At 40.0% G+C, this 26,028-nt stretch overlaps 1 protein-coding gene across 1 annotated transcript in view; it reads right to left on the reverse strand.

The window, feature by feature from the left end:
• LOC150076908 (transcriptional regulator ZNF706-like) overlaps nt 1-8,856 on the reverse strand; it is a 39,671-nt gene extending 30,815 nt beyond the window's left edge. The window contains exon 1 of the mRNA XM_090386730.1: nt 8,735-8,856. The gene's annotated coding sequence lies outside the window, so the exon portion shown is untranslated. The remainder of the gene's footprint in view (nt 1-8,734) is intronic.
• Between the last annotated feature and the right edge of the window lie 17,172 nt (nt 8,857-26,028).

Here is a 26,028-nt window from a genome sequence, read left to right on the forward strand (position 1 = left end):
TGAATATTTTGCATCGACATTCACACATGAGGAGTTATTCAGCAAGGGGAATGCCAGAGGTGTATTCAACTCTGGCAGTAAGCTGGAGAATCTTGTAATAACTGAGAGTAAAGTGGAGGAGAAATTGTTGAAGATAAACACAAGAAAGGCACCTGGGGTGGATGGGATCTATCTAGTTATATTAAAGGAGGCAGCAAAGGAAGTAAGCAAACCCTTAGCCATAATTATGAGAGCTTCCTTGGACTCAGGGGAGATACCTGTGGACTGGAGATGTGCAAATGTGACCCCAATTCACAAAGGAGGATCAAAGGGTGACACAGGTAATTATAGACCTGTGAGTTTAACTTCTGTTCCCAGAAAATTAATGGAGGCACTGGTTAAAGAAGCACTGCAGGATCATCTAGAAAAGACTTCAGTTATAGCTCGGACACAGCATGGTTTTGTTAAGGGGAAGTCTTGCCTGACCAATTTGATTGGATACTATGATGCAGTCACAAAAGAACTGGATGCAGGGAATAACTTTGATATTATATACTTGGATCTTAGAAAGGCTTTTGATACTGTTGCACATGGAAGACTGCTGCACAAATTGGAGCAGTGTGGCATTGGAGGCAAATTGCTGCTATGGATAAAGGGGTGGTTGATGGGGAGAAGCAGAGAGTGGTAATCAATGGACACTGCTCATTGTGGACTAATGTTATTAGTGGAGTCCCTCAGGTTTCAGTATTGGGTCCTTTATTGTTTTCTGTATTTATAAATGATATTTATGATGGTATATCAAGCTTAATGTCCAAGTTTGCAGACAATACGAAGGTTGGCAGGGTTGTCAATTTAGCATTTTTTTTAGCATTAGCAGAGGCATTTGATGCAAGAAAGCAAGCTTATGCAGCATCAGCCAAAAAAAAAAAAAAAACCACTTCCACTTCACCCCTCTGTTCGTTCAAAATACCTGTCCAGCTGAGCCTTAAACTTATTTAGGCTATCAACCTCCACCACAAGGGATGGCAGTCTGTTCCACCAACCAACCACCCGCTGGCTAAAGGCAAATTTCCGCACGTCTATCCTACATCTGTCTTTCCTCAATTTGAATTTATGCCCTCTCAGGTGATTTTTCTGAGCTAGAGGAAGAATCCCATCAGCATTGAGCATGCTTAAACCATTCAAGGCTTTATACACCTCTATCAGATCACCTCGCTGGTGCCTAGTCTCCAGACACTGTAATTTGCAAAACTTAAGCCTTTCTTCGTAAGAGCACCCCTTTGTTCCATTCACTAATCTTGTTGCCCTTCTCTGTACTCGTTCCAGCAGCTCTACATCCTTCTTGAAATGAGGCCTCCAGACCTGTATACAGTACTCTAGGTGTGGCCTGACCATTGCCTTATACAATGGAATGGACACTACTGACACTATGCTGCTGCAACAGGATCTGGAAAAGTTGAGCAGATGGGCTGAGAGGTGGTAAATGAAGTTTAACATTGACAAATGTAAAGTACTACATATGGGAAACAGCAACCCCAGAGCAATGTATCAATTCTGTGGTACTACACTGACAGTGGTAGAGAATGAAAGGGACCTGGGAGTGGTTGTGCAGGCAGATATGAAGTTCTCTGAGCAGTGCAGACGGGCTGCAAGAGTAGCTCATGGTGTATTGTCAATGATATATAGGAATGTTTCTAGCAGGGATAAGGAGGTGATTATTCCCTTGTATAAGGCAATGATCAGGCCACACTTAGAGTATTGTATACAGGCCTGGAGGCCTCATTTCAAGAAGGATGTAGAGCTGCTAGAACAAGTACAGAGAAGGGCAACAAGATTAGTGAATGGAACAAAGGGGTGCTCTTACGAAGAAAGAGCTTAAGTTTTGCGAATTAGTGTCTGGAGACTAGGCATCAGTGAGGTGATCTGATAGAGGTGTACAAAGCCTTGAATGGTTTGAGCATGCTCAATGCTGATGGGATTCTTCCTCTTGCTCAGAATAATCACCTGAGAGGGCATAAATTCAAATTGAGGAAAGAGATGTAGGATAGATGTGCGGAAATTTGCCTTTAGCCAGCGGGTGGTTGGTAGGTGGAACAGACTTCCATCCCTTGTCGTGGAAGTTGATAGCCTAAATAAGTTTAAGGCTCAGCTGGACAAGTATTTTGAACAAACAGAGGGGTGAAGTGGGTTTTTTTGTTTAACTTTATTTTTTTTTGGCTGATGCTGCATAAGCTTGCTTTCTTGCATCAAATGCCTCTACTAATGCTAAATCAAGAATGTCTGAAATATCTAGGGGGTTGGTGGGAGAAGGTGATATGTATCTAGTCACCTAGTATTTGGTATGGTGGAGGATGGTCTTAGTCTCTTCTAATGGGAGATTAATGAACATTTATCAGCATCAAAGGAGACTAGATCTTCATTATTCATGTTGTTTTCTAGCTGGTTAAATGAGTTAGTTTATCATTCTAGAGTTTGTAGGTAAGGCTTGCTCATGTTTAATTTCAGAGTTTACTCTGCTGATGTTCCCTGCAGCTTCTTCAAAAGCAATGTCCAGATACTACAAAGACTTAGTGATGTTGGTATTGGAAATTAGAAATGTACACAGAATTCATTTTGAGATGGCTTTGCCCAGTGTCACAGCAAAGAATAACCTTTTCCATCCAAAGCTAAAACATTATCGAAACAAGAGTTGAGGAAAGTATCTGTTTTCAATTATCAATCAACTAAAATCCATGCAAATAGGTTTTGAAATCCATTTATTACAAAAACTATTTGCTTGGATAAGCCAACAAAATATTAACAAGTGTCAGATGAGTAATAAAACCTTTAAAACTGCTATCAGCTGCTGATATTTTGTTCATTGGTAATATTAGCTACTTTTTTTTGCCAAAAATTTTAGTCAGATAATAACCAAGAATTTAGTGACCACACTTTCTCTTCACTAAAAAGAGAGAAATCCATTTTTGAAGCAAAAATAAGACAAGATAAACTGAAATAACAGAAGTACTATTAATTCTGTCAAGAACTGCATGTTGGGAGACAATAGAATCAATTGTTCTTAGAAGACAGCCTGTGTTTTTATTTTGGATGTTTGACTATCACATGACAAATTGGTTGGTTGGTTTAGTATTTAATGACACATTGGAAACAAGGCCATAATGCACCAAGTCAAACATGACAAAAAACACAGATAATGTTTTTATCATCATGTAATGCATGACAACTCAAACATTCAAAATATACTTATGTATAAAAAAAATTACTGATCCATTCATTTTTCTGTGAAAGATGAATTCTTTTAACCAGTGAAGAGGCTTTGAGAGCAATGAAAAAAAGTTGTCTTCATGGGTTAGGAAAAATTCAAAAGGCAAGCTGGATCCATGCTGGAAATTTGTTCATGCAACAGAAGCTTACTCCTTATCTTCCATAGCCAGTAATAATATATCATATTTGTTATTTTCACTAATGTAACAAATATCAAGCAATAAAGGACCTAGCAGGCTATTGAACCTGATTGACTAATCAGGACATTCAGAGCAATAGTTATAATCACTATCTACTATTTAGTCAGCCTTTTATCTACTACAGTACCTTCCTATTATGGAGATGGGTATATTATGGAAACAATATACCCATCTCCAAGGTACAACAAAAATCAATCCGAGTACTTTCAGCTAATGAACAGTTTACTGGAATATGGTTAGAATGAAAATGAACTCAGACCATGGTGAGGATGACAAAAATCTCTCCAGATGGGTAAAGCACACCAGGAAAGGGAGGAGCTCCCCATTTCCATTAAATGGGAAATTCTGGCTTTCTTGCATCATTTTGCCATTTGACTACTTTGCAGTAGTTACTCCTATGTTACAACTCATGTGATGATGCAGCATATGGTGTGGTAATAGAAGTTTCCACTGAAATGCAAACTGTCATCCTGAATAAAAAAGTTTTTAATTTGTAGAGATGTCATTCTTTAAAACCTTTGTCTGAAAACAGTATACCACTTAGGATCCCGAGCATATGACAGTCACGTACACAAACATTGCACAATGTAGTAAACATTCAAGTTTAAACACATATTTCTGTAATGAAGTAGATATGACAATTGCCTATGAAGAGTTGTTCCAAAAAGATAAATATGCAATATACAACACAGTGATTGCAATTCTTGCAAGTATTTCCACTATGGCAGCCCTTAACATACAGAAGAGAAACCTTGAATTTGATGTACACTGGCCTTGCTATTTTTCTGATCTGCACCACCAGTTACCTCACTACTCTAGAAGTGCAATCTCTGTCACCATAAACTTATGTACAAACAAATATACATATGATGCATAAATATACAGTGGTTAGGTTAGCCCTACTTGTAACTTACACTGGTAGGAGAATAACAGATAAATACTTTAATCATTAAAAAGAATTTTAACATTCTTAAATGTAGGCAAAATTTTATTGGAGATGCTATGGAAGTGAAAAATTGTTTACTTGGAATTAAACTGCAAATAATCTGTCATGTTCTGTCCAATTATTTACTGTTTTTGCCTTTTGCTTCAAAGTGCTAGTTTTGCATTGAGTATCTCAAACATGTTGCTTGCACATGTAGTTTAAATTGGCACATCAATTGAAGGCACCTGCTATGGAAGTAGTTCTGTTTCATTTAATTACTGTACAAAGTGTGTTTTGTTTAAACATGAAAACATTTTCACATTCATAGAACAATTTTTTCAGGTTTATATTTTATGACTTACTTTGTAATTTAATTTCCAGCAGTATTAATTTGTTTTTTAAATATAACATGCAAAAACACAGCATTTAAATTCTTCAATAATTTAAAAGTTATGAAATAATGGTATGCCATAAGTAAAACTCAAGAACCAAAGACTTCTGGCATGGGGGGGGGACACTGCACCTCTCATTCTACACAACTGCATTTGAACATACAGTGGCACACTGGTGCCAGATTACCATTCATTCAGTGTTCATTTTGATTTACCTGTATACTACATCACTAAAAGAACATGCTTATTTTTCAAGAGAAGCATTTCTACTACAAGCACAATAGGCATAAGCTGGAAGCCAATATAATTATCCCTTATTTGACATAAGTGAAATAAATATATGCAACTATTAGTACTGAACATAAGATAGCTCAATTATTTATGAAAGTGCTTTTTCTCTCAGAAAAAGCAAAAAACTGAATGTTGCTGAATAAATAACCAATACATACCTATAATGGGATTAAAAAGAACTGAAATTTGAACGAGTAAAAATTAATTTTAATTGGAGGACAACAGTCATCCATGCAAGTAAGAGATTATGCAATTACTGAAAATTTAATTAAAAAAATTGAAGTTAAACCGTAATCAGTGCCAGTTTTTTTTGAGGATCATACATGAACCTGGAAAATGTTATCCCCATTTACAATCTTAAAAATTAGCAAGAACTGTAACAATCCATTTTTTTTTATTGAAGAGATTTAAATAACAACGAAAGGTACTGCTATAAAATGCAAAGCCAACATGTTTCAATAATTATATACAAGATACTGAAACTAAATTTTAAATTCTTGTTTTTCAAGAAAATAGAATCTTGATTCTGCATTTTTTTTTGTACAATAACCAGTTGGTGCAAAAATTCCACAAATAGATTTCTGGAATTTATGTAAACACTAGAAGGGGATGAATCACATTTATCCACTTGATATGAACAGTTAAATAGTGATGATCCTACTCAGGTTGCTGACAAACTGAATAGGTATTTTGCATCTGCATTCACATGAGGAATTCTTTGATGAAGGGGACTCCACAAGTTGAAACTAAAGTCTAAATGATTGTGATAACTCTAAGGAAAGGGGAAGAGAAATTGTAGGTACACATAGAAAAGGTGCCTAGGATCTATCAAATTATATTAAGACAGAAAGTTACGTAAGCAAACCCTTAGCTATATAATGAGTATCTTCAGATTTAGGAGAGGTTCCTATGGATTGGAGATGTGTGAATGTATTTTCAATTCATGAAGGGGATACAAGGGCAACATGAGTAATTACAAATCTGTTAGCTTACCTTGTGTTCTATATAAATTCTCTGGTTACAGAGAATGCAGGATCATCTAGACAAGAATACACTTGTCACAGTGTGGATTTGTTAAGCAGTGATCTTATCTGATCAATTTTATTGAATACTACGATGCAGTCAAAAGGAACTGGATGCAAATAATAAGTCTGATACGAAATGGTCAGGAGCGGGAGTGCAGTAGCACACTGAGTAGACAGAGGTTCAAGCCTTTGATTGCTAAATATGGTCAATCTGCCAACCTGCACTGGAGCAGCATATCAGATTATGGTCCATTTCCCTCAACATGAATTGTTGAGGAGACTTCCATCCTGCAGTGGATTGATAATAGCTGCTACTTATTTTACCTTTTGACTCGGGTATCAGGAAGCTTTCTCACATTGTACAGTCTGCTACAAATTGGCATTAAGGTCAAGTTACTACTAAGTATAAATGGATGGTTAAGTTGGAGAAAACAGAGTGGGCACTGCTCTTCAGGGACTAATGTTATTAGTGGAGTCCTCCAGAGTTCAGTGCTGGACTATTGTTTTCTATATTTTTAATGTTATTGTTAATGGTATATCAGGCTTAATGTATGTCTGCAGGTGACACAAAGATGGCAGAATGGTTAATGACAGTAATCGAGGTATGCTACTGCAACAAGACTGGGAAAATTTCAGGACTCAGAAATGACTAATGAACTTTAAGATCAACAGATGCAAAGTACTACATATAAATAGAAGAAATCCTAGATTAATGTACCAAGGACATGTTACTATGCTCAAGGTTAGGGGAAAATGCAGGAGACCTGCAGGTAATTGTGTAATTAGATATAAAGTTCTCTAAGCAGCATGGAAAGGCTGCCTAGACAGCTCCTGGTGTTTTGTCAATGATATACAGGAACTTTGCTAGCAGGGATAAGCAGGTGATTATCCCATTGTACAATGGAATAGTTAGGCTGCATCTTAGTACTGCATATAGGTCTGGAGTCTTCATTTTAGGAAGGCTGTGGATCTGCTGGAACATGTGCATAGAAGGGCAATGAGCTTTGTAAGAACAAACAGGTACTCTTACAAAGAAAGCTTCAGTCTTGCAAGTTGCAACAAAGAATCACCTGGAAGGAGATCTGAATGAGGTGTTTCAGGTTTTGAATATATTGCATAAGTTCAATGCTGACAGCCTTCCTCTTGCTTAGACTACACAAGAGACAAAAATCAAATTAAGGTAGGATGGTTTCTAGAGAGGTATGCAGAAGTTTGACTTCGGCCAGTGGGTAGCTGATTACTGGAATCAAACTTCCACTGTTGTAGTTTAAATGAATTAAAAGATGAACTAGATAATCTATTGATGGGCAGGTGATGTGGGGTTTTTTCGGCTCATGCTGTACAGACAAAGAGCACAACATTGGGGGGAGAAGTCTTGAAGACCCCAACACAGATGCCTCCAAGTTAACTCTTCAATGAAGCCTGTAATTAGCCAAACTTCAGACAGCTGATGTAAGGCTTCTTCATGAGCAATTCCAAGTTCTTCACATGATATGCAAATTGGCCTGCAAACAGCTATACAAATATAACACACACACAGGACAGTCAAATGTCTTCTCTAAATTTCAGGATGGATTCTATGGTGAAAAGCTAAACTAAAGAATATATAAAGTGGAACCAAAACCCTTGCTATTTAAGTAACAGATAAAAAAAATCAATCAACATTTATTCCATAATAAAAAATTCCCATCCACTCTCAATGGAGTTAGAATCCAGAAATGGTAAGCTCACTATACTGCCATGGATTATATTATGTTGCAGTGTTTTTTAAATTATGTATATACATATGTTTACACACTTTTTTTTTTTTTTTTTCACATATAATACTGTACTAGACTTACTGGAGTAGTAATGCTGCTAAAGTGCCATTCCCCAAGGCCAATGCATTTGCTGTTAAGGATTTAAAATTTGACATATATGCAACCAACTACCTAAGTTGGAGGCTTGAAGTGGTGAAACCCATGTTTAGTCTCTAGAGCAAAGTTTCCGGCATCCCCCTCCCCCCCATACTTCTCCTTCAACCCTAACCCAAACATGGTACTAAGTACTATAGGTTCTAATACCTCTCGTGTTTGGGGTTCACATAAAAAAAAAAAAAAAAATGCAAATGCACAATGGCATGATTAGGATTCAAACAACCATAAAAAGTTCTTTTTAAGATATATTAGTAGTTTTTAAAAATACCGTTAAGCACTGAACTGCACTGTTTCTTGAATATTTTAATGGTTTTATTTCATTTCTTGGTGATAAAATTTAAAGTCTACCAAAGAATCGTTACCAATAACTTACCTCCCCAAATTACCTTCTTTACCTATACACAACATTCTCTCCCAAAGTAGAGCATGTGGTGTATATATATAAAGAAGTTATATATTTTTAAACGCCACTTTATTTTCCCAGATTATGTCACGGCAGCCATATACACGAAGTTTCTTTGAGGGGTATAGACAAGAATAAAAATTGCGAGACAGTTAAAAAGCTGCATCACGCAAAAACAAATCTGGGCATAGACAAATCGTTGTTCAACTCAGACTTATTTTCTTCGCATACAAAGAATTAAAAAAATACACAAAATAATAAAAGAAAACATTACTTTAAATCACACTTTCAGATATTATTGTATAATTAAACAAAGAAAAAAAAAACACTTCTGCTCACCTTATGTTTCACAGTACCTTAATAAAAACACAATAATTCACAACCAAATGGCAAAAAAACAAGTTGATCAAAAGCGCAACTGTAGAATGCTGGCCACGACACACACAAGCACAGACAACTTCCTCAACTGTCACAAAAACCAACTTGAAAGTGACTATTTAAGCAACGTGTAAAGCGCTCCCTGGACATTTCAGAATGTTGTTTAAGAATTGTGTTCGCAAATATATATATATATTTGTACAGTACTGTATATAAATAAGGTTCTTGTTTATACTCCGGCCAACCATCAAACCAGCGGAGTTTACAATAAACCATCGATACAACTGTTAATTGTATTTAGTAGTTAGGGGCTTGAACCTTGGTCCACTCAAAGAGCGCGAGCTACTGTACTCCCGCTGTTGACCACTCCGACACAGCGTGGTAATTATACAGAGTTATTATATTTTATTACTCTTATATTATTTCTCCCTGATTGGGGGATTCCCCTCCGTGTGTATTATCCTGGCTACCTGCTCGTGTCTATGAGTGTACTCAGTCTGGGTGATCACCTTGCACCCGCGGTGATGTGTTGGATCATTTCCGAGGCTAGGCGGAACAGTCGTCATGTGTCATCTGACATTCCGGGCTCCTTTGCGATGTATTTTCTATAATTTTTGGTGTTCATTACCTGGTCGTGGATGGCCAGCATGAATCCTTCAGTCTCGAGGAAGAGCGTCCCGCCTGTAAGCCATGCATTGGAAGCAATATTATCGATATGATAGTGTTTGCCGTGGAGTGTCTTCTCTGCCCATCTTTCTAGCTTCGTTTCTTGTGCAGTCGGGGCAGGAGGAGGCTCCTCGCTTAGGTTCAGTGGGGTATACCACTTATCTATTTTCCTTATGTCCTGGTGGTTTGGTGCTGTGTTGTTCTCGAAGTAATCCTTCGGTTAACTATCACTGTTTTCTGTTGCTCTATTAGGTCTATCAGGCCCCTTCCTCCCTCTTTCCGCGCTATTGTTAGATTCTCCACTGCTGACTTCGGGTGATGTTGGCTGCTCTTGGTCATCATTGTCCTTGTCTTTTACAAGATATCATCTAGCTCGGTGTTAGTCGAATCTCTAACCCCAAAGGAGTATATTAGTACTGGAGCTGCATAGGGGTTTAGGGCTTTAACTGTGTTCCCTCCATGAAATTTTGCTTTCAGCAGGTTTCCGAGTCTCTGATGATATTTTTTGGCCAGGCATTTTTTGATTTCCTTGTGCTCTAACTGCTGAGCCTGCATCATCGCTAGGTATTTGTAAGTCTCTCCTGTCGTAGCTTCGACCTATTTACCAGTCAGCAGCTCGTAGTTTCGGCCGACTAATTTTCCCTGGTGTAGTGTGTGGGCCTTGCATTTGTCTAGACCAAATTCCATCCTTACCAAATTCCATTCTGAAGTTCTTCGGTGATCTGGAGTAGTTGCTGGAGTTGCTTCTCGGTTGCCGCGAAGAAGCTTGATGTGATCCATGTACATCAGGTGGGTGAGGGTGTACAGGTTCTTTCTTCCTTCTTTCAAGTTAAATCAATACTTGCTGCGGTTACGCATGGTTCGATAGCGGGTTGAGCGGGTTGAGGTTCGATAGCGGGCTGGAAGGTCTTGCCCTTCTCTTGTGGTAGCCATACGGGGGAGAGCGTCACTTGCTCCACTGTCTTGCTCGGGAGATACTCCCCAACTTTTCGAACCGACCCCTCTGCCTAAGGCCTGAACGCCAGTGACTTTATCCTGCGCCACACTCGATGCAGTATGACATAGTGACATAGTGTTTTTTGACAAGCGACACCGGTGCTTTCGCACAACTCCGCATTTGAATCTCTTGTGAAGTAAGACAGTACTGTCAAGGCCAGATAGCATATGTTAGTGTATGTTCATGTTTGCTTAGTGCGGGTTATGTTGTTCATCTGGCCTCTTAGCCTAGGGTCTATGGAACACCGCAGACTGCTAGTTACCTTCACTGGCACTGGGAGCCGGACCGGGTAAGTGGGAAGAGAACTCTGGCTGGCCGACCTTGGGGTTAGCCTGAGCTTCCCAGGGAAGGCCAAAAAAAAAAAAAAAAGAAAATTTCTTTTTTGAAATAGGAGAAGGGGTGAGGATTGAGGAGAAGAAAGAAGGTAAGCAGAAGAAAGAGGGCGAGGTAGGGTAGGCTCCCCCCCAAGGTGGGCGCCCACCCTACCTCAGGAAAAAGAGAAAAGATTGTGAGGTCAAGTGACCCACAAAGTCAGGTTGCCTAAGCATGACCCTGCATTTGAAAAGTGAAATGCCCGTCCCACTCCCAGAGGAGTATTTATGTGAGTTCTAACAAAAGTAGGAAAATCAGATATTGTTCTACACCTCGGAGAGAAGAGGTGCCAGCAAGTGAGTGGGTCCCACATTGGGCAAGGGCCCAGTGTCAGCAATTTAATCTTCTTCAGCCAAGTGTGACTTGTAGGCAATGAGCAGTGTCCCACACTGGGTAGAGGACTTCGATAATCTTCTCTTAGGGGATGAGAGGAGGCACATGGATTCATGAAGCACAGGGATTGCTTGGAGTTCTTGTGTCTATTGTAGAAAAGTCCTTTTTGGGTTGGTGGGTTTGTAAGATAGCTTCCTTTGTGAACGTCGAGAGATTTCTGTTAGGTCAGGATAAAGATCAATCCCCTGTATTGGTGTTTTCTTTGATTCCATTCAGGATATGTTCTGTGAATTGAGTTTTGGGTTCATTATAAGATGGGGGTGAGCTGAACAGTTTGCTGTAGGTGAATTTGACGCATTTCAAATACAGTCTGGGCAAAAGTAGTGAAGGCTTTGTAGTTGGTTTCGTCAATTATGTAGAGATGTTCCTGCCCACTGGGTATATTTCCAGTTCTGGTAATTAGGAGACTTCTGGGTAAATCGTAAAGAGGGCAATTATACATGAGGTGAATCCAGTCTTCATTGTCACCGCATGTGCAGAGAGGAGAATCGGTGAGACCCAGGGCATGCAGCTTGGCCCGAAACGATCCATGACCAGTGAGAAGAACGAGACGCGAAGGCCTGGTGAATACCACAGAGGAGGTTTTGGTGCAGTTATCATAACTTGTGGAAGAAATCTTTTAGTTGTTTCACCTTTGGCTGTTTGCTCCCAAGATCTTTGCCAATGCTGGAAGACCAGTATGATTAATATTTCTCTGCGAAATCATCCATCTATGGAAGTGGACTTGTTTTGCTCCGGCTTATGTCCTGTGGTTTTTTAAATTCTCGCGAGTGACACCAGATGGCACCACTATCTTCCTCAGCTGTCGCTCCGACCTTGGGGTAGTAAGTCCAATGGAGCAACTTTCGCGTTGTTTTTTTTATTATTACTTTTATTTATTATTATTATATTGGTCGCCCGGCCGAATAGAGCCGCGTTCGCTTCCACCAAGGCGGGATTCGAACCCGGGTACATCACGCTGGTAAACCAGTGTCTTAACTATTGGGCCATCGTACCCCCTTATTATTATTACTTGCTCTTATATTATTTTTCCCTGATTGGGGGATTCCGCTCCGTGACGGGTACTGCTGCCAAGTGCACAGGGTGGCTGTAATGTCTGGTGTTACTGTTGGTCGAGGAACTCTCTAACTATTCTACAGGTGTTCAGGATCGGGCTTTCTGGAGTTATTTGTAGGTGTTGGCTGGGAGACCTATTGCTGCTAGTCTGTTATGAAGGGTCTTTGGTACCATACCATACCATTCGCTGACACGATAATCGGGATGGTTGTTGCTTGTTGCATATACCACATCTCTTTGAACTCCTGTGTTAGGTTCGTGTACTTCATAATTTTTCCTCATGGGTTTTCTGGACAGTTTTCAATCAGCTAGGTAGCCTTTTCCTCCTTTTCCTTCTTATCCCGGCTACCTGGTCGTGTCTATGAATGTACTCAGTCCGGGTGATCGCTTTGCATAAATCTTTCAGTCTCGGGGAAGAGAGTCCCGCTCGTGAGCCAAGCACTGGAAGCAATTTTATCTATGTGATCTTCATGTAGTGTTTGCCATGGAGTGTCTCTTTGCCCACCTTTCTAGCTTGGTTTGTGTCTCCTGGTTGGGAGGGGACTCCTCGCTAAAGTTGAGTGGAGTCAGCTGCTTGTCTATCTTCCTTATGGCCTGGTGGAGTGCTGCTGTGTGTTTCTGGAAGTAATCCTTCAAGTTAGCATTCGCTGTTTTCTGTTGCTCGATGTGGTCTATTAGGCTCCCTCCTCCTTCTTTCCGAGCAATTGTCAGTCTCTCCACGGAGGACTTTGGGTGGTGTTGATGGCTCTTGGTCATCATTGTCCTTTTCTTTCTCATGATATCCTCCAGCTCGGTGTTATTCCAGTCTATGACCCCCGAAGGAGTATGTTAGCACTGGAACTGCATAGGTGTTTATGGCTTTAACTGTGTTCCCTGCGTTCAGCTTTGCTTTCAGCAGGCTTCTTGGTCTCTGATGGCATTTTTCGGTCAAGCACGCCTTAATTTTTTTGTGCTGTAACTGCTATCCCCAAGTATTTGTAAGCTTCACCGTCTGCCATGGTTTCGATCTCCTTACCAGTGTGCAGATGGTAGTTTCGATTGCCGAAATTTCAATGGTGCAATTTGTGGGTCTTGCATTTGTCTAGACCAAATTCCATCTTAATATCATTTCTGAATTCTTCAGTGATCCGGAATAGTTGCTTCTGGGATCCGGCGTAGAGCTTGATGTCACCTATGTACATCGGATGGGTGATAGTGTTCAGTTTTTTCCTTCCTTCTTTGAGGTTATACCCGTACTTGCTGCTGTTGAACGTGGTGGAGAGCCGGTTAAGTGCTAGACAGAACGAAAGTGGGCTCAGGGCATCTTCCTGAAAGATTCTTCTCCTGATAACGATTGGCCTGGTTGTGATGGTCTCGACCTTAATAGTTGTTTCCCCATTTTGCCATGGTTTCTCCTAGGAAGTTTGGCACTATCGGATTGACTTTGTAGATGTTCAGCGCCTCTATTAGCCAGATTCTTCTCCTGATAACGATTGGCCTGGTTATGATGTTTTCGACCTTAATAGTGGTACTCCTTTCGCCATGGTTTCTCCTAAGAAGTTTGTCAGATTGACTTTGTAGATGTTCAGCGCCTCTATTAACCAGCTATGAGGCAGGAATCGAAGGCCTTGCTGTAATCGATGTAGGCGGGGTACAGATTGCGGTGCTTCTTGTAGGCTTGCTCTATATCCGCGGCATCTACGGTTAATTACTCCTTGCATTCTTTGTTCAGCTGCTTGCGTCCTTTGTCTGCGCATAGCACAGTGATTTCGTCACCGTCCTCCCCAACACCGCGTGGAAAAGGCCCGGGTTCGAATCTCGTCGATGACGCGAGGAACTTTAGTGAACTTTTTTTCACTCCGTGGCTGAGTTAGTCGGTCTCAGGCGTAGACAGCAAGGTTTCCCCCCAGAAACTGGGGTTTATTTTCTTCCAGCAAACAGGCAAATCGACCAGAGAACACACGCTATTTACAGATAAAATAAATATGGGTAGATGTCATCATTTACAGAGGATCTTAATATCATAATTTGGCTTTTTTTTCTTGCGTCCTTTCAGCTGTTCAGCTGATATCTACTTGGTTATGCAGCTGGTCATGATCTCTTACATCGTTGGGAAGCAGGCGATTGGCCTGTTTTTCGCCGGGGTTCTTGTATCTTCGTCATTAGGCTTCAGATATATCTGATATACCTTGAGTGAGCCACATCGGGATTGTCTCTAGGTGCGTTTTCATTCGGGTATGCGCTTAAGCTACTGATGGGTCGCACTATCATGAAACACCCGTAGTCAACTTTATATTATCGTCTAACCAACCAACTATGTTCACCAACTTTTAACCGTCTTATGTCAATCGTGGCAGGGTTTAGCGACAGACCCTGCCACGATAGTCCTAGAGCCGCTCCATCCAGACATGTGGAAGAATAAAGATGAGACGAAGTGTTCGCCGACCATTAAAGAGAATAACTGGCGACTCACATTTTAGAGGTAAAATTAAATTTCTCAAAGAAATTTGAAAGACAGAAACCAGAGTGACAAAAAAAAAAAAAAAATGTCATATCGGTCTGCACAGTGGTATCGTCACCGTCCTCCCCAAACCGGATCCAAAAATCTCCGGGTTCAAATCCCATCGATGACGCAAAGAACTTTGATCGGTTTTTTTCGCTCCGTGGTTGAGTTAGTCGGTCTCCGGCGTGGACAGCAAAGTTTTCCCACCAGAAATTGAGTTTTTATCGTCCAGAAAAATAGGCAAACCGACTACTAGAGTACTCACGCAGTGTATTATGGCCATAAAGTATGTATGTTATCTGGTCGGTTTGTCTGTTTTCCTGGACGAAAAACTCCCAGTTTCTGGGGAGAAACCTTGCTATCTATACCTGAGACCGACTAACTCAGCCACGAATTGAAAAAAGCCCATTAAGGTTCCTCACGTCATCGACGGGATTCAAACCCAGGCCTTTTCCGCCCGGTGTGAGGAAGATGGTGGGAAGATCTGGGGACGCACTGGATCTCGATTCAGCTGAGATGTCTCGTCGTTCAGTTAGAACTCCAAATTTGACGTTTAGGTAGAAAGCAAAATGAGAGTCAGATATATAAGACGAGGAAAAGAAATTTATTGAATTTAAAGCAGTGATTAAATCAACAAACGAAGTCATGGTAGGGATATTGGAGAAATGAACTCAATTACAAAGCATGCAGAATTTGAATGTGGCAGAATATAATGTGTACAGAAAGGAGAGACCACACATAAGAGAAAGGGGAGTTATGCTCTTAGTTATGGAGCAATAAAATTTAAGGCAGTGTATTCGGTTGACAAACGTGATCATTTCAATGTTGAGTCAGTTTGTTATCACATATAGTAGTAGTGGTAGCAGTAGTAGTAGTAGTAATCGCAAATGATGCAAGAAAGAAAGTTTATATATCTTCAAAAAAAAAGCACTTCACTCCTCCGTACCATCCAAGAATTTGTCTAGTTCGTCTTTGAACTTATTCAACCCATCCACTTCCACAACAACAGATGGAAGCCTGTTCCAACAATCAACCACCCACTGGCCGAGGATAGCGGCTAGTTGATTGTTGGAACTTCTGCACATCTGTCCTGCGACCTTCCTTCCTCAACTTGAATTTATGCCCTTCATGTGTGTAGTTTAAGCAAGTGGAAGAATACCATTAAGATTCAGCTCACTCAATCCATTCAAGGCTTTAAACACTTCAATCTGCAAATTGCAAGACGCTGCAATTTGCAGAACTGAAATCTTTCTAGGTAAGAGCTCCCTTTTGTTCCCTTCATCAATCTTGTTGCCCTTCTCTGCACTTGTTCCAGTAGATATACATTCTTCCTAAAGTGAGGCCCCCCGACCTGTATTAGCATTAGCATTAGTAGAGGCATTTGATGCAAGAAAGCAAGCTTATGCAGCATCAGCCAAAAAAAAAAAAAAAAAAAAAACCCACTTCCACTTCACCCCTCTGTTCGTTCAAAATACCTGTCCAGCTGAGCCTTATACTTATTTAGGCTATCAACCTCCGCCATAAGGGATGGAAGTCTGTTCCACCAACCAACCACCCGCTGGCTAAAGGCAAATTTCCGCACGTCTATCCTACATCTGTCTTTCCTCAATATGAATTTATGCTCTCTCAGGTGATTTTTCTGAGCTAGAGGAAGAATCCCATCAGCATTGAGCATGCTTAAACCATTCAAGGCTTTATACACCTCTATCAGATCACCTCGCTGGTGCCTAGTCTCCAGACACTGTAATTTGCAAAACTTAAGCCTTTCTTCGTAAGAGCACCCCTTTGTTCCATTCACTAATCTTGTTGCCCTTCTCTGTACTCGTTCCAGCAGCTCTACATCCTTCTTGAAATGAGGCCTCCAGACCTGTATACAGTACTCTAGGTGTGGCCTGACCATTGCCTTATACAATGGAATAATCACCTCCTTATCCCAGCTGGAAAAATTCCTGTATATCATTGACAATACTCCATGAGCTACTCTTGCAGCCCGTCTGCACTGCTCAGAGAACTTCATATCTGCCTGCACAACCACCCCCAAGTCCCTTTCATTCTCTACCACTGTCAGTGTAGTACCACAGAGTTGATACGTTGCTCTGGGGTTGCTGTTTCCCATGTGTAGTACTTTAGATTTGTCAATGTTAAACTTCATTTGCCACCTCTCAGCCCATCTGCTCAACCTTTCCAGATCCTGTTGCAGCAGCATAGTGTCGGTAGTGTCCTTGACAACCCTGCCAACCTTTGTATCGTCTGCAAACTTGGACATTAAGCTTCATATATACCATCATCAATATCATTTATAAATACAGAAAACAATAATGGACCCAACACTGAGCCCTGAGGGACTCCACTAATAACATTAGTCCACGATGAGCAGTGTCCATTGATTACCACTCTCTGTCTTCTCCCCATCAACCACCCCTTTATCCATAGCAGCAATTTGCCTCCAATGTCACACTGCTCCAATTTGTGTAGCAGTCTTTGTGCAACAGTATCAAAAGCCTTTCTAAGATCCAAGTATATAATATCAAAGTTATTCCCTGCATCCAGTTCTTTTGTGACTGCATCATAGTATCCAATCAAGTTGGTCAGGCAAGACTTCCCCTTAACAAAACCATGCTGTGTCTGAGCTATAACTGAAGTCTTTTCTAAATAATCCTGCAGTGCTTCTTTAACCAGTGCCTCCATTAATTTTCCTGGAACAGAAGTTAAGCTCACAGGTCTATAATTACTTGTGTCAGCCTTTGATCCTCCTTTGTGAATTGGGGTCACATTTGCACATTTCCAGTCTATGGGTACCTCCCCTGAGTCCAAGGAAGCTCTCATAATTATGGCTAAGGGTTTGCTTACTTCGTTTGCTGCCTCCTTTAATATAACTGGATAGATCCCATCCACCCCGGGTGCCTCTCTTGTGTTTATCTTCAACAGTTTCTCCTCCACTTTACTCCCAGTTATTTCAAGATTTTGTAGCTTACTGCTAGAGTTGAATGCCCCTCTGGCATTCCTCTTGCTGAATAACTCCTCATGTGTGAATGTCGATGCAAAATATTCATTTAGTTTGTTAGCTACCTGAGCAGGATCATCAACAGTTGACCCATCAATATCAAGTGGACCAATCTGATTCATCTCCTTCCTTCTAGAGTTTACATAAGTAAAGAACTCTTTGCTGTTTTTCTTTGTATCCCTTGCCAAGGATTTCTCGTAATCTGCCTTCGCCTGCCTAACCTCCTTTGTAACTTGGTTGCATATCAACTTGTATCTATCATAGGCTTCGGTGTCATGTGTTAATTTGTAAGTATCCCATGCATTTTTCTTCTCTGCCATATGCTTGATTAGTTCATCTGATATCCATTTTGGCCTAAACCTTGAACAATATTTCTTAGTTGGTATGTAAAGCCTAGTAGCTTCCAAGATAAGTTCTTTGAATGCTTCCCATTTTGAATTTGCTGTTGGTAACATCATCAGTTGGTCCCACTGTATAGAATTTAAATACTGTCTCAGTCCATCGTAGTCGCCTTTACGGAAGCAATAACCCTTCCCTTTACCCTTAATGGTAGTTACTTCTTTGAGTAAATCCCACTTCAGCACACTGTGATCACTGCCACCTAGTGGTTCATTTATCTGCAGATTCTTAATGCATGAAGAATCACTACTGATAATCAAATCAAGAGTATTACTCCCTCTAGTTGTCTCCCGAACATGCTGATGTAGAAAACAATCATCCAATAAATCCATAAAAGCCCTGCTAGTGCGTGAGTAACCAGCCCCCAAATTCCAGTCAATATCTGGGAAATTAAAATCTCCCATTATAAGACTCTCTGATTTACTGGCCCACTCTATTTCCCTGTACAGTTCCTTATTATACTCATGAGTCATTAGGCCTATAGCACACTCCTACTCTTAAATTTGATCTCCAAATGCTTATGTCACACCAAACTGACTCAACACTGCACTGTCCAGCGATGTCGACTGGCTTCACTTCCTTGGTTTTTATGTGTTTCTTAACTAATAGCATAACCCCTCCCCCCTTCCTATCCTGTCTATCCTTTCTGTAGACGTTGTACTCCCCAAATTGCAGTTCTGCATCCCTTATATCTGTGTGACACCACGTCTCAAATATCCCAACAATACTCAAGATACAGAACCCAAGATGAGTCCTAATCAGGGCCTTATACAAAAGGGATAATCACCTCCTTATGCCTGCTAGCAAAGTTTCTGTTTATCATTGACAACCACCATGAGGGTCCTGGCAGCATGTCTGCACTGCTCAGAGAATTTCATATCTGACTGCACAGTTACTCCCAGCTCTTTTTCATTCTCCATTACATTCAGGGTAGTACCACAAAGTTGATAAGGTACTCTTCGTTTTCTGCTACACACATGCATCCTTTGTCAATGTTACACTCCTACTGTCATTTCTGCGCCTCTGACACTATTTTCCCAGATCTGTTTGTAGCAGCCCACCGTGATGGCTGTTGTTAACCACCCCGCAAATCTTTTTATCATCTCCAAACTTAGACTTTAAGCCAGATATATACTTTCATCAATATCATGATAAATATTGAATACGACAATGGACCCAGCACGGAAACCTTGGGAAGCTCTATTAATAAGCTAAGTTCTTGAAGAGCATTGCCCATTGATAACCGCTTTCTGTTTCTTCCACTTAACTAATCATTTATCCATAGCCGTAACATGCCCTTAATACCACATTCTTCTGGTTTGTACAGCTGTCTTTTATTTGCAATAGTAACAAAAGCCTTTCTGAAATCTAATTATATGATATCAAAATTATTTTTTGCCTCCAGTTATATGGTCACTGCATCATAGTAAAATATCAGATTTATTAGACAAGACCGTACCTTGACAAATCCATGCTGTGTTTCCAGTATAATTGTATACCTGGCCAAATGGCCAGGTATACAATTATACTGGAAATGCATGACATCTTTAAACAGTGATTCCATTATTTTCCCTGGAACAGACGTTCAGCTAACATGCCTGTAATTACTCACTTCGCATTTTGATCACCCTTTATGAATTGAGGATGCATTAGCACTTCTCCAGTACATAAGAACCACCACCAAATCCAAGGATGCTCAAATAATTATGGCTGAGGATTTGCTTACCTTCTTTGCTGCCTGCTTTAATATAATTGGATAAATTTCATTCGCCCCAGATGCCATTTTTTATGCCCATTTTTATGTCCATCCCAACAATTTCTCCTCCACTTATCTTTCAGTTATCACAAGATTTTTTTTTTTTTTTTTTTTTTTTTTGATTTGGTAGTTGTTGGCGCATCGGCGTCTGTGGCCATATTGCACCTCCCAAGGTTTTTTGTAGTACTTTTGATCCAAGCCCGAGGCGGGAATCGAACCCGCGACCTTTGGGTTGCCGGGCAGGTACTTTACCCACTCGGCTAGCCCGGTCGGCAGTTATCACAAGGTCATTTAGCTGCTCGTTAGAGTGTGATAAACTTTTGGCACTCGAGACCCTAAAAAATTCCCCATGTGTGAATGTAGATGCAAAATATCTATTCAATTTTTATGCAAACTGAGGAGGGTCATCAACAATTAACCCATAGGCATCAAGTAGCCTAATGTTAGTCAACTGCTTGCTTCTACTGTTAATATAAGCATAGAAGTATTTACTGTTTTTCTTTTCATTCTTTGCCAAAGAGATCATAATCTGCCATAACTTGCCTAAATTCCTTTGTGACTTGATTACAGACTAATTTATATCTAACATAGACTTCTGCATCACATGATAATTTATTTGCATCCCATGCATTTTCCTTCTTTGCCTCATATCTCAATAGTTCATGTGATATCTTTTTAGGCCTAAATCTTGAAGAGTACATGTATTTCTTTGTTGGTATGAAAAGCCTACTAGCTTCTTTCATTACCTTCCTGAATACTTCCCATTTATAATTGGCTGTTGGTAATAGCATCAATTGGTCCCACTGCACACAAGTTAAAAACTTTTTGAGATCTCTGTTGTCACCTTTACGAAAGCGAAAGCATTTCCTTTTACCTTTAAGAGTAGCTATGTTTTTAATTAAATTCCACGATAGTACTCTGTGATCGCTGCCATCCAGTGAATCTTTTGCCTGCAGATTCTTAATGCATGAAGAACCATTGCTCATAACCAGATCAAGAGTATTGCTTTTTCTTGTTGCCTCTCTAACGTATGCGCTGGGAAAACAAAAATGAGCGGAGTGTGCTACAGGTAGCAGCGTATTATAGGGAAGCGCGTGTTAAAGGAGAAATATATGCGTGATGGGTATAACGAACAACTATACATACATACATATTAAATTGGACAGTAAATCATAATTTCTTATAATGGGGGACTGTAACTTTATAGATATTGACTTCAACTTGTGTGTTGGTCATTCGCCCAGTAGCAAGACGTTTGTAGATTTATTGGATGATTGTTTTCTGTAGCGGCACTTTAGAGAGGCAATGAGAGAAAGCTGTAGCTGCACTCTTCATCTATCAGCACCGACTCTTCATACGTTATGAATCGGCAAATAAAACAACTACTACAGCAGAAAGCAGTTATCACAGTTTATGAATGTGGAATACAACTAAGTTGAACTACTCTCTGCGCAGGTAGCACAGTGATATTGTCACTGTCTGCTCCACACCAGATATAGCAGGCTTGGGTTCGAATCCTGTTTATGACGTGGAGAACGTTTATGGGCTTTTTTTACTCCGTGGCTCATTTAGTCGGTCTCAAGCGTGGATGGTAATATTTTTTCCCCGGAAACCTGGGTTTTTCGTCAGGAAAGAAGGCAAATCGACCAGAGAACACACTCAATTTGTAACCACAATGCTCATGGGTAGATGAAGTAACTTTCTGGGCGACCCTAAGAAATATATTCTTTTTTAAGTTTTAGCTATTGTCAAGTAGTTACAGCTAAATCACCTTTATTATAATGAAGTAAAGGGTTTTTGCTTTGTTAAAGGTGACTACAATGATTTCAGATAGTTTTTAAAATCTATTTAGTGGAACAAAATGATGATTTTACCAACAGTAAATTATATACATATGGGAAGTAATTGTTGAATCTTCTAGACTTTTCACACCAACTAAGAGGTACATGGCTTAGAACTAAAGAGATCGTAGATCAACTGAGGAGGCTCGTGACAAAAAAGGAAAATACATAGGATGCATATAAATTATCAGGCAGTTTGGAAGTCTACAGTTGATATAAACTTCTGCAATGAATCAACAACGAAGGGTAGGAAAGCTAAAACAAAAAACAAGAAGTTTCAGGAAAGAAAGCAAAGAAAAGCAGCAAATACTTCTTTATTTATATAAGCACTAGAAGGAAGGGAATGAGTCACATGTGCAGTAGTCTTCTTGAACTAATGTTATTAGTGGAATCCCTAAGGTTCGGTGCTTGATATAACCACCAATCTCCCCCATAGCGGTTTGAAAACACCTTAGTTCGAATCCCGTCAATGACCCGAGGATTATTTATGGGTCTTTTTCGCAGCTCAGTTAGTCGGTCTCAGGCGAAGGTAGCATGATTTTCTCTCCCGGAAATTTGGGAATTTTCTTCAAGCAAACAGCAAATCGATCACACAAAACACGTAACTTACACACATATTATATATTTCTGTAACAAAGACATTACATATATCTGTAAGTTTCCCCATATGACTTAAGTTGCTGATGCGCTAAAACCGTAAAACAACCAACTAACTTTCAATGGTAAAGGTATGATCAGACACACTGTAGAAAATAAGCTAGGCCTTGTTATTGAGTTTCTTTCTTTTAAGCGTTCTGAATGAACGCTTAAAAGAAAGTGAAGTAAAGAAGCGAGTGTTTTTAAACTGAGAATTTAAAATTTAACAACGATGTAATTCGGACTGATGTAAATTGGCGGCCGTCTGTATATTTTTATTCTGTTTGAAAAATATTGCTTAATTATATGCATTATTTGTTCAGAAATATATCTTTTTTGTTGGTGATGTAACCATTTTTTGACAGCCACTTTGAATTCATAATAATTATTAACACTACTTCCTTTTAATCTGTTGTCTCTACCTTTCTCCCAACTCCACTACTCACTTGGAGCTCTTTGACTTTCTCTCTTTGCGACTTGTCTTTCTCTAATCCAACTTTCCTGACAGTGAGGTAAATTTTCTTGGTGATTTTAACGTTTAAAATCACCAAGAAAACGAAAGCTGGCTTCCGTTTTCTTGTCACACCGACCCAGCTGGTCGAGATGCTGAGGTTTTCGCAACTACTAATGACCTTGCACAGATTGTTCATTTACCTACAAGAATACCGGACAATCCTAACCATACAGCGAACACGCTTGATCTTTTTCTTCCAAACAACATATAAGATCGTATAAGTACACGATCGAAGTGAATGGTCCTTTAGGCACCTGAGATCACTGCTTGGTTGTCTCTTCTCCAATGGAGCCCTTATCTCATGGCTATTCCCAACGTTTTGTTTGGCCTTAGAAGAATGCAAAATGGGATCACCTGCGAGATTTCCTTTCTCCTTTTCCTACAGATTACTGTTTCAAACCTGATGATGTCAACGTTTGCTCAGATCTCGTCAGTGAAATTATTTCTTGTAGGCATAGAATCCTTTATTCCACACTCCACTTTAAAATCTCGTCCTTTGTCTAAACCTCGGTTTTCCAATAAATGTGCTAAGGCTGTTCAAGAGAAGAACGTTGCGTACCGTAATTGGGTTGTTTCCAATACTTCAGTTTCATTTTTTGCTTACACCGAAGCACGCAACAATTGTAAAGCAGTTATTAATCGGTCCAAACTAGATTGTGAACAGGCTAAGAGTAGAAAGCTTGCTTCTTGCTCTAATAATAGCCCGGCATTCTGTTCTCTTGCCAAAGCTATTGGCTGCAACGTTTGCTCATCTCTGCTACTACCTCTGGCAAAACCAGATTGGCAAAACCAGGTTCTATTGTCACTTCAGCTAAGAATAAATCTGACCTGATAGCATTCCATCATCGTCACATCTTTCGATCGCGTTTGGCATAAAGGTGTCCTAAACAAGCTTCCATCTTATGGTTTGCCAACTGTTGTTTGTAATTGGTTATCCAGTTTTCTCTCTAATCGCTCACTGAGGGTGATGGTAAATGGCTCTCTGGCTTCTAACTATTCCACTATTGCTGGTGTCCCCCAAGGTTCAGTTCTTTTCCCCACTCTTTTCCTCTTGTATTTCAATGACCTTCTCCCATTGACTGGAAATCCTATTCATAGTTTTCCGATGATAGCACATTGCATTCCACTTTCCATTTTGAGAAACCTTGCTCTGCTCAATCAGCTTCAACTTCTCGAATATGCGTTATTCGAGATTTCGATAAATTCCTTAAATGCCGATCTCCAGGTAATTCTCCAGTGGGGCAAACACAACTTAGCTGATTTCAATCCTTATAAAACTCAGTCTTGTCTTATCTCTTGCAAAAAGGACTCTTCTGCTCCTATGCTTATCTCTAGTGACACTCCAATTTCTAGGTAAAATGATATAGCTCTTCTGGGGATTACCCCGACTTCTAATCTCTCTTGGCACAAGCACATTACAAATATTGCTTTCTCTGCATCTAAAAAACTTGGTTTTCTCTATCGCTCTAGAGGTTACTTTTCTTCCAAACAGATGTTCACTTTTTTCAAATCTCGAATACGCCGTACCATGGAATATTGTTCCCACATCTGGGGCGGTGGCCCCAAAACCTCTCTCAGGCTTCTAGATTCCATTCAGAAGAGGGCAGTTACGTTAATTAATGACTCCCCTATAATAAAGTCTGTCCACTCGCTGTCTCACAGACGTACTGTTTCTGCTCCACGCCTTTTCTACAGATACTTCCACCGACCCTGTTCTTCTGAATTGGCTTCTATAATTCCCGCTCTCTCATTCTCTTTCGAAACAGTCTGAACGTGCCGCCACCAGCCAACATCCATTTACTCTCCAACTTCAAACTCACAGAACCAACTTTTCATCTTCCTCGTTTATTCATTCAACTGCCATTTTGTGGAACAACCTTTCTTCCTACGTATTTCTGAAAATTACAGTCTACAGAAGTTCAAGTGTAATGTGAATAAATATCTTATTTCATCTTCTCAACATCCAACCCAAGCCCGGTACTAAGTACTATAGTTTTTTTAACTGTTGTGTTTGGAATTTCCATAAAAAAAAATCCCATTTCCTTCCAACTCATCTATTAATGATTTTGTTAAAACACCTCCCATCATTCCCAATACGCTGCATTCAATGCCTCCTGTGGTCTTCCATCGAAAGGATGTCAGAAGGATTTTGTGGAATCCTGATGCTAAGAATGCTCCAGGAGAGAAATGGAGAAATACCTGATGGTATTTCTCCATTTGTTCTCAAAACCTGTACTCCTGAACTTACTTCTGTTCTTTGCCGCCTTTTTCCACTATGTGTTTCCACTTTTTCAACTATGTTATCCCAAAGGTGTTTTTCCTTCTGCTTGGAAATTTGCTCTTATCCAGCCAGTTTCTAAAAAGGTTGACAAATCCCTCCCTCCCGATTATCGTCCCATTGTAACTACAGTACTTCTATTCTTTCTAAAATAATGAAGAAATCAAAATCAATTCACCGCCAACTCTTAAACCAGCCAGAAACTTTCCGTCTGATCAAACCATTTCAAGTATGGATTCGGCCAGGTTGATCCACTGGTGATACTCTGGCTTATATTAACCGTTTATGGGCAAATTCAAAGGATAAGTTCGGTGTAACACAAGCAGTTCCTCTTGACATCTCAAAGGCTTTCGATCGTGTTTGGCATAAAGGTCTTCTAAACAAGCTTCCATCTTATGGTTTGACAACTGTTTTTTGAAATTGGTTATCCAGTTTTCTCTCTGATTGCTCACTGAGGGTGATGGTAGATGGCTCTCTGTCTTCTAACTTCTCCACTAATGCTGGTGTCCCCCAAGGTTCAGTGCTTTCCCTCACTCTTTTCCTCTTGTATATTAATGACCTTCTTCCATTGACCGGAAATCCTATCCATAGTTTTGCCGATGATAGCACATTGCATTCCACTTTCCATTTTGAGAAACCTTATCCTGCTCAATGAGCTTCAACTTCTCGAATATTCGCTACCAATTTCTTAAATGCAGATCTTCAGGTAATTCTCCAGTGAGGCAAAAACAATTTACTTGATTTCAATCCTTCTAAAACTCAGTCTTTTTCATATCTTGCAAAAAGGATCCTTCTGCTCCTATGCTTATCTTTGGTGACACTCCGATTTCTGAGCAAGATATTATATCTCTTTTGGGTATT

This window comes from Mastigoproctus giganteus, chromosome 12 (assembly GCF_048544385.1).
Source record: "Mastigoproctus giganteus isolate SK-2022 chromosome 12, ASM4854438v1, whole genome shotgun sequence".
NCBI lineage: Eukaryota > Metazoa > Arthropoda > Arachnida > Uropygi > Thelyphonidae > Mastigoproctus > Mastigoproctus giganteus.